Source organism: Orbicella franksi, chromosome 9 (genome assembly GCF_964199315.1).
Source record: "Orbicella franksi chromosome 9, jaOrbFran1.1, whole genome shotgun sequence".
NCBI lineage: Eukaryota > Metazoa > Cnidaria > Anthozoa > Scleractinia > Merulinidae > Orbicella > Orbicella franksi.
In genome coordinates, this window is record NC_138153.1 from 4289801 (window position 1) to 4299573 (window position 9773).

A 9773-nucleotide genomic window follows, 5' to 3' on the forward strand; every position below is an offset into this window, starting at 1 on the left:
GTCAAGTGGAATGGGTACATGCAACACTTTATGTCGTAAGATGTGACAGTAAACTTGGAAGTCTTGGCATTTCCGGAAAAAAATTGTTTCAGTTGTAGATCAGTAGTCTATTGTTGTGCATTCGGTGATATGGAAAAACGCTTTTAATGACCGATTCATATAAAAGAAACTATAATTCAAGTAATACGTTTTCGTACCATAGTTCACTCGCTAAATCCAACAATAAACTTCATTATATAACGACTGGTGTGCCAGAAAACTGACTTAGTTTGGCCAGCATTTCCGGAAAGTATTTCAGGACCGCGAGTTGTTGAAATTGACTCTAAAATATAGGCAACTTACCCTTTAACGTGATTGCCGATTTTCCCGCAGTCCGAAAGGTGCTTTAGTTCCCTGTTTATGAAGTATTGCACCCGGCCTATCTGTCTTCCAGCAACTTCTCTCAAAGTGCAATTTTTCTTAGCGCTCTTGGATACCAGACTGTGGCACGTCTAGAAGTGTCTCGGGTATTTCTCTAATTCCTGGCAAAACACAACGAAGTGCGAACGAGTCTTTGTTTGCAATTTTCAGGAAGGACAGGAAAAGGAGTTCCTTCTGGCCCCTTGATTTTGACCTCATGGTAACCCTTCAAAAGAAAATAAACAACTAATGTTAGATTCGCAAGTGGTTTCCCGACCACCTGGACTGCCGTACCATGAATCGAGCGACTCACTAAGAGCTATAATTTTTTCTGAAGGGGCTTAGATGATTTATGTAAATTACTTTTACGTACCCCTTGATTTTGCCACCAGTAATTCTTAAAGTTGAATGGTGTGTGTCTGTCAGGCCTAAAAGGAACGAAAATTTTATGCTGCAAAACTCGACAACAATAAACCTACCCTATGTAATGACCAAGCTATATCCACAAAATCGACATAAATTTGCCATTTTGATTCTATGGGTACCAGCATCCGCCAACTAAATACCTAGGAACATATCAATTACAGCTGTAAATATGGCCGCCGTTACGAACAACACATCGCAAATCAAAATACCCCCGTGCACTTTTTTCATAGATCGTGCACAACACTAAAAACACGTTAAATCCCAAGAATATGGCGTGAAGATTAACGACATATTTTTTGTGATTTTCGCAAAAATCTCCAGGTAACTTAAATCTAATGACAAAATGAAAAACATACCTGGTTTGGATGCAAAATTGCAAGCGCTGTTTCACTTTACGAGTAGCATTTTACATCGTTTACGCTGGTCTTCAACCGCCATCTTTAAAACACGTGAGGCTCCTTCTTTTCTGGTAATTATCGAATAGAATTATGGGTAAATTACCCGAGTATAATCGAACAAATAACGAGCAAAGCGAAGTGAATACGAAAATTCCAGGTTTTGAAATGGCCGCCATGTTGTGACGTCACATGCTTATCAAATCCGATAACGATCCCGGACTGGTAATAAATGCTTACTGAAATCTTTAAGAGAGAAACTAAAAAACAGAATGATTAAAACTTGAGATATTATTACCTGGTGACCATTTGGTGGTTGTTTTCTGAGTTAGATCAGCCCGGTTTGACACGACCTCTGTGAAGTAATCAATAGCAAACAGCATTAAATTTCTGAATCTTTTTGACTGAGTGGTTGCATAAAAAACAAAAACAAAAACAACAATCCATATCCATCTCACAGGGGTTCATTTGAATTTCCAATGGAGATAGGGATCTTATGAAGGCAGAGTTTTTAAAGGAAAGTAAGAAAATTACACGTAACTGGAGTTTCCAGAGAGGGTGGTGTGCATGAGGGTTCATAATAACCAAAAAATCCTTTCCTACATCGCACAAACAGGCAAACATTGCATCAAGCTTGTAGACTTATTATGGGATAATATATAAGTTGTTCCTGTGCTCTACATATGAGTGCTTTTTACCACAGTTTAAGTGAGATTCCAGATGGTGCAACATAGCTTTAGTGGAATGTGGGATAAAATTGGCTAAAGGTGTTCACATTTTTTTGTTATTTGCCCTGGGGGAGGGAGATACTATACAAAGTTCTATACAAAGAGGCCCTGCCTCAAAGTCCAACCCCTTACCATTTTGTTAACCATTTTGAGAATTATTCTGCACCTAATCATCCATATGTACCTTATATTAAGTAACATACCTGGTGCAGATCCATTATGAATACACTTGGGGTCTGTGCGAGTTCCTTTCAAGTGTACTGTGACGCTAATTGGACTCCACTTGTCAATCAGTTCTTTTGGTCCAGTAACAAATACGGTGTTAATCCCATTGGGCTTTTTTTTCCGATCGATCTAGAACTTGCTGTTCTGGCACAAAGCCGCAGTACTTGACTCATTGACACATTCTGTTTTGCTTGAATCTTTCATTCGACATGCAGTCTTTTCCGGCGGCGACAGACAATTACTAAGGCAAACTCCATAAAGACCAGGTCTAGTCAGCGTTGTTTCATTAACATCAAGACTTAATGTTTCGCTGTTGCCAATCTCCTCTACGTGACAGAGCTGAATATTGGCAGTAATTGCTTGTGGATTGAGAGCTGAAAAAAAAAAAAGTTTAAATTTTGTCCAAATATATTTTTTTCTAGGACTAAGGCCCTTAAGTATAAATTACTGTAATGATCTTGCTACAACTCCTTGTACATAACTTTGCGAAAATTTTTAAATTCTGAATTTTTTTATCATGTAGTCTTAATTTTACGCAGGGCCCCTTTTGATACCAGCCTTAAGGCTGATGGAGTTACCCTGCCTAAATAAAGATGACTTGACTTGATTTGACAGACTTAACAAACTAGCGGTCCCTAATAAAGTAAACAATAACATTTAAACCACAGTTTTGTCCCAAAAAATGTATTCCTGTAGATAAACAAACAAACAAGAAAAAATCGGCCCATTAAGTGAAACATACATTGTATAACGACATTGCCATTTTGGTACTGAGTACTTGAAGCTACCAACAGGACGTGACATTATCTCCAGCAAGCAATATAATTTAGAACGCACACTTTATTTACTGGCGATCAACAACTGTGGCTCATTGTGGTTAAAACTGAAATAGACACGAACAGAACAAACATAAACAAAGCGAAAATGGCGCAAACTAAAACCCAAGAAAAGTAACAGACTTACATTTGTAATGCGATGCTGGGCTATAACTGGCTGAGATGCCGCTGTGATAAGACAACAACTGCACTAGATGCTTCGATTTCACTACTGCACTCCGATCCGCATTGCGAGAACTAAAAAAAAGCGCTGCTTACAGGCTATTTGAATAAATTACGTAACGATACAAGCGCCACATTCCAACACGTTGCACGATACAATACGAAATATACACTCTAATTAACCGAACGCATATTAACACCATTTTGAGGCGTTTCGATCTTACAGTACTTATGTCAATAAGTACATTTAGTATAATTTCCAGAGGTGAGTTTTAACAAATCGAATGTGGTTTAGCGTGGTCTGTGAAGTAAATAGAGCGCAAGGATGTTGGGTATCTGGTTTCGCTTCGCCATGTGCTGACACTTCAAGAAACGCTTACTTATCAAAATTCCTCTGGGCGAAATGTTCGAAGCTTAGTGTGTTCCCCGTGCGCGAAAAGTTTAATAATAATTCGGGTGGTAGAACTGGTGTACAATCTGGGAAAAGGCTAGTTGAACTTATTGCTCGCTGATGCCGGCGGCCTACGAGTTGATGTACGGTCTGATCTATGAATGTCACCATTCGCAAATTCCATTTGAGCAAACTATTTACTCTAAAAATCCAGAGCATCTTGAAAGCTATATAGCCGACTGTGCTCGTATAAAACATAGCGAAGTTTCGATTTATACGACGAATTTGGACAGGCGTGGAAAGGAATCTTACAGAAAGCGCAGAACAGGGCTATAGTTCTGGGTATAGCTGCGTCGAGAGATTTATGCAGTTAGCTTATCAATCAAGCTTACTTGTTTAAGTCAAAGCGGTCTCACATTAAGCTTACCTTTCCTAGGTTCAGTTGTAGGGTTGCCTTCAGTGGAATACGCCAACAAATATAGCTCCGAAATAAAGAATATAGTTAATGTATTCTCGATCTTTTTTCGCATGCTGTTTGAACTAGCTTGTTTGATCACACACACATGACTCAACTGTTTCGGTCTCGTGACTGAATCAGTAGTGACGTCAAGATGTCAGGGAAACCACACATTGGCGTGCAGACGCTTTGGCGCGTCACGCAATCTTCGTTCGAGCGCAGTGTGCTTTGTTAAATTTCTTAAATTATCTGAGATCACTTTTTTTTTATACCGACATACTCTAGTTCCAGAAGTTTTCTCTTTTCTAAAAATGTGAGCCGCAAAGCGGCCGTAACGGCTTTTTCACTCCGATTCTGTAGCAGAATAAATAGAGGCTTTCATAAAGCAAGCGATGACATATTTTTAGTCTGTCCTACTGAAGAGCCGGGCTATATACAGGAGCGATATGAATGTGTATACGCCTATTTTTCGTCAAATCGATAACTTTGCTTCAGGTTGATATCGTATCAATTGGCTGAAATCGACAGGCCATGTACAAAGCGTGAATATAACAAGTTTTGTTGGCGTCAGCATAATCTCTATGACCCTAAGTTGATGCGCTTTCTTTTTTCACCATTGACTACAACCAGCTAGGTTTACGGACAAGAGGAAATTAACATTAATTACAAACTGATTATTGTAATGCAGTTCCCACCATAAGGCACGACAAGTAATAAACGCTTGCAACTGAATAGTAAGCCAATCAGGTTACGTACCTGAGAAGTTTTGAAAGCTAGTATAAATTCAAAACTATCGGTTCCGCACTTACCGGTAAAAACGAAGCAAATGGAGGAAACAAGCCAAATATATGTATATGCCTCCAAACTCATGATTTCATTGAGACGGGTTTAATATTCATCATTGTGACACCGCAGCAACCAGGTTAGTCGGAAGGTTAACCTCATAGCTTTGATTTCCGGAAAAATAACCGCGCATGAAAAACCACCGGCATCCAGGTCAGGTCTGAACTTTCAGTCATGTATTGGTAAAGACTTGAGCGTCTGATCTTGCATGATTGAGTCTACCGACGAGAAACGCCAAAAAATTAATGGCAAGAGTTCGCTACACTAACTGATGGCTTGAACGACTGGACTTCATACCTACTCAACAGGTATTCGTTGGTATGCGCCTCGGAAGCGTAATTTATAACTCCCTGAGGACAACCGCCATGAAAGAAAATGCAAGCTAAGCACATTATTTCAACCACAGAACATCAGCTAAATTTATCTTGGGATCAAGTGAAAATGACCACAGAATTTCCTTTGTCAGTGACGTCATTGAGTTTGCTAGCGCTAGACTCGTAGACGCTTGATGTTTACGCTGCTAAGAAATGGAAAAATATTCTGTGAACTACTGTTAGAAATGAAAGGAAGGGGAAAAAGAAAAAGAAAAAAAGAACTCCTATTACAGACACAACAGTCTGAAATGGAATTGGGGGTTGGGGGAGAGGTGGGAGGGTACACCATTATATGGTCTATACGGGGAGATGCCACCTAACAGGGTTTTTGATCGACTTCACTGCCCCTAAACGTGGTTTTATAATTTTATGTAAGTCTGTTCATGACATGGACATCCTAAACGGGGTAGAATTGCATAGTTTCTGTCGTTAAATATGGAAAACAGAATTCAAAAAGTTGAGAGCTAGAGGTCGGAGACGTTTTTCGGTCTTTAGATGGTTATCAGGCCTGATGCCTTATGAAATCGGTTTTTCTTTCACGTCGCGCTCGACGGACTAAGCGAAAGAGGGACTACTCGAAGTCTATTAAGAGTTTTCATTATAATGGTGATTTATGCGGGAAAATTAGCTACCGAAAAAAAACACTGCACTTATGACAGTACAAAACAAACTAAACCGAGAAAAATTGACAGTATCACATGCGTCTCATTTAATATCTTCAGTAATATTTACAACTTTCAACCCTCTAAAAAGCTGGACCACAAGTCCATTTATTTTACTCCTAGAGCAGTATATGAAAAACAGTCCCTGTTGGGCAATCCGACGAACATTGTTAGTAAACACTACAAAGTTGTTAGAAAAGATTTTTTCGTTTGTAAAATTAGATGACTCAAAGTCATTTCGTTCTGCATCTGCATAAAAACAAACAAACGAACAAACGACGGCTAAAAATCAAACAAACTAAAAACACTAAACAAACAAATAATTTAACAAGCTGAATCATCCGTCGCTGATTACTCACATAGGAATACTAACATATCCTACAACTTCTAGCAACATATCTCTTTAAACTATTTACAATTTTCGAATACTGACCTCGAGGTGACGAAAGTATTTAAAATCTGGTTCATGAAAATTGTTGGCCGAATCAATCCAGAATAAAAAGAATCTTTCTCTTCCAGTAAAACTTAGAAAAAGTTGGCTTCGTATAAAAATCTGTTCCTGGGATCATCCGAAAATGCTTTATTCTATATTTACCATTGTACTGACTATTGAAATTCACTTATACGTGTATTATTTAACGGGCAAGCAGGCAAGCGAAGAGTTCAGCTTACATGTACAACAGATTACATCATGGTTAATACTTGAAATGAATTGTTCCTGCCATTTAAAGTGGTACTATGTCGAAAATCGCATCTTTCCTATCGCAGCCATTTTAAAACATAAACAAGTAGTCTGTATGAGAAGAGAAAATGCTGTTTACTATTTTCAAATTTCTCTTTTCGTTCCAGAGATATTCAAGTTTTTAAAATGTCCAAATTAGCCAAGTTCAACAAATTTTGATCAAATATGATGAGAAAAGATATCCCAGCCAATTTCAATCAGAAATGTTTTGTTCTTTGCGGTAAGATTCTACAAAATGTGCTCCAAAATACGAGCTTAACAGTTTTGTTACCATGGCAACATGCTGGGTTCTAGACCCCCCCAATATTAAAGGCATTTCTGGCCACCTTTGGCGTTCCATTTTGATCTGATTTGCAAATGGCGCCTCATGTTGCCTCACACTTAAATGGCTCCAGAACTAATGCAGATATTTGCAAACGGTAAACGGCGTTTTTATTCTTTCATAAAATTCTATGTGATACGTCTTACAAACCACTCTCTTTTGCTTGTATTTATGTCGCTGACAAATTACGCACGCTTCAGTTTTAATTAAGGCTAACTTAATGCGTGCTGTAAAGAAGCTCTCAGTGATCTTGAGCAAGAGTTTCTGTCCAAGACGCGATCTCGCTGAATGTTGGTCTCTTGGATGGTTTCTGGTGCCAACACTGTAGCATAAAATTATACCTGTCAAGACAAAACAAAACAAAACAAAACAAAAAACAGATACAAAAGCAAATCGGGAGGGAGGAATTAAGGGCCTGCCTACAAGGAGAGAGGGTTACCCTAGCAATCGGGTTACCATCATGAGTACTCACACATTTCCTCTTTTTTTCTTCGTCGTGTTTACAAGGCAGCCAGGGTTACTCAGGTAGGTGGGTTACCCTTTCTGCGTGGTAGACACTCCAGGTAGGGTTAACCCACCTCCCTACCCGGGTTGTAGGGTTACCCTACCTGTGCAATTTTGCTTGTAAACCTGGGCTATCTTTTGCTCTCCAGCTAGGGTTAACCCGCTTTCTAGGGTAACCCTCCCTCCTTGTAAACAGGTCCTTACTGGGATAGCCAATCACAGCGAAGGATTCGAGCCTGGCGCTTGATATAATGCGTGCTGTCACCTCGCCTCACCGAGGTCACCTCATCTCACATTAAAATATTTATAAACACTGTACATTAAGTAAAAAGGCAAAATAAACAGAATGAATGAATGATAATCAATTCGAATTAATAAAACGAGCGTGCGCAATTTTTTGAACATTTTCCTAAGCCCCGGCCCAGCGATCGCAACATATCGCAACATTGTTGTGGGCAAAATTTTGCCCGGGTGGCTCAACTTCGAAAATGGTCAAATTTGAGCCAACAACACCCAACATGTCGCAACAGGGCGCCCAGACGTGCGCAAACGTGCGCGACATGCTGCGCTGAAATCTTGCGATCATTTGGCCGGGGCTTTTAAATAACTATCACTTGAAACAAGGAACATCGTGCAATAACATGCACATACAATTCTGAGCTCATGGCTGAAGTCCTGCACATCCTCTGACCACTTGCGACGAAGTTAAAAACGTCTTCCCCAGTCATTCCTTCGTAAGGATTTCTACCTAGAAAGGTTAATTAAATAAGAGCGTAACTAATTAGTACAAAAACTACAGTAAACGGCACGGCACGGCACGGCACGACATGACAAGACACGACATTGCACGTCACGACACGGCACTGCATAGGAAAGCGCAACTCTGCATAGTAAAACACCGCACCACGCGTCCGCGCCGCGCCACAACGCACCCCAATGCACCGTACCCCACTGGGACCCACAGCACAGCAAAGCACAGCTCAGCTCAGCACAACACAGCATGGTATAACACAGTAGAGCACAGCACTACAGGGTAGAAATCTCGTACAAAACGACACCGTAACTCCACCTAGAAAAGTATAAAGTAAGGAAGTTTGAGTTTAAGTTTGTTTTACTCGGTCCGCACGTTCAGTAACGGTGCATCCAACACACTTAACGAGCAAAGCCTGAAGAAAGGACAATGCAGCTACTGAATTTACGGCTAGGCCACTAAATAAAACTTATGAATATAAAAGCCAAATAAAACTAAAAGGAATTCACGAGCTAAAATGGGGAGGTAATGAAAACGGCTTTACTAAATTGCGCAGCTTACTCAAAGCCACACATGTTTTTTTGTTTTTGTTTTTTTTTTTGAAGTCTTTTATTTTTGAAGTCTTTTTTTTTTGAAGTCTTTTTTTTTTGAAGTCTTTTTTTTTTTGAAGTCTTTTTTTTTATATAATTTACGGAGGATCTTTTCGGCCGAGTTTGGGACGCTTTTCCATTATTTAGGAGCTAAAACTATCGTAATAAGAAGAACAAATAAATAAATAGATACTGTTGTAAAATGCAAAACAAGGTGCGAGGAGACTTGTGATGAGTAGAAAATGCACATGTTACGTGTGACATTACATTACAAGTGAAGTTTATTTCTACATTTTAAAATAGCTTTACTAAAGCATATTTAGGACTAAAGGGAGTTTCCCTTTCAAAATCTATAACACATCAACAGTCATATACCACCAAAAGTAAATGCAAAAACAAGAAAAAGAAAAAAAGTACTCAGTCTGGACAGTCTGCATGGTCTGCACGGTCTGCGGTCTGCAGTCTGCAGTCTGCATGGTCTGCGTTTTGGGGTGACCGTTAAGAAAGGGGATGCAGTGTTCCTTAGTAGGTACGTGAAAGGTACTTTTTTTCAATGAAATGAAGTGAAGTGAAGTGAAGTAGAGTAGAAGTGAAGTGAAGTGAAGTGAAGTTCACTTCACTTGACTTCACCTGACTTCACCTGACTTCACCTGACTTCACTTGACTTCACTTGACTTCACTTGACTTCACTTGACTTCACTTGACTTCACTTGACTTCACTTGACTTCACTTGACTTCACTTGACTTCACTTGACTTCACTTGACTTCACTTGACTTCACTTGACTTCACTTGACTTCACTTGACTTCACTTGACTTCACTTGACTTCACTTGACTTCACTTGACTTCACTTGACTTCACTTGACTTCACTTGACTTCACTTGACTTCACTTGACTTCACTTGACTTCACTTGACTTCACTTGACTTCACTTGACTTCACTTGACTTCACTTGACTTCACTTGACT

General features: G+C 39.5%; 1 protein-coding gene across 4 annotated transcripts in view; it reads right to left on the reverse strand.

The window, feature by feature from the left end:
* The window catches only part of LOC145496837 (uncharacterized), a 26526-nt gene extending 17699 nt beyond the window's left edge, over nt 1-8827 (reverse strand). Inside the window, exons 1-3 of one of the 4 annotated variants that reach the window (XR_014050611.1) lie at nt 4829-8827; nt 2152-2547; nt 1-1575 (exon numbers count right to left, since the gene is read on the reverse strand). The exon at nt 1-1575 is cut by the window's left edge and continues 417 nt beyond it. The gene's annotated coding sequence lies outside the window, so the exon portion shown is untranslated. Of the gene's footprint in view, nt 1576-2151; nt 2548-2915; nt 4285-4828 lie in introns of those variants that run through there. The other 3 variants (XR_014050610.1, XM_081476593.1, XM_081476592.1) reach the window with 3 other exon arrangements.
* Nucleotides 8828-9773: the final 946 nt, after the last annotated feature.